This window comes from Anarrhichthys ocellatus, unplaced genomic scaffold (genome assembly GCF_004355925.1).
Source record: "Anarrhichthys ocellatus isolate YVR2014 unplaced genomic scaffold, GSC_Weel_1.0 scaffold141, whole genome shotgun sequence".
Taxonomy (NCBI): Eukaryota; Metazoa; Chordata; class Actinopteri; order Perciformes; family Anarhichadidae; genus Anarrhichthys; species Anarrhichthys ocellatus.
The window spans coordinates 38707-38929 of NW_022280171.1; positions in this window are offsets into that span (position 1 = coordinate 38707).

Below are 223 nucleotides of genomic sequence, written 5' to 3' on the forward strand. Positions count from 1 at the left end.
CAGTACAGCATACGACATCCTCCGTCCTTGGACCCTCGCATCGGAAAAGTAAAACCTGCATAAAAACACCGCTTTAAGGGAGAGGAGCTCGGTGTATCCTAGGAAGTCTCCCAGCAGTCTAGGCCTACAGCAGCTTATCTAGGGGCTGGTCCAAGGCAAACCTGAGCCGGCCCCAACCAGAAACCTGAGCCGGCCCCAACCAGAAACCTGAGCCGGCCCCAAC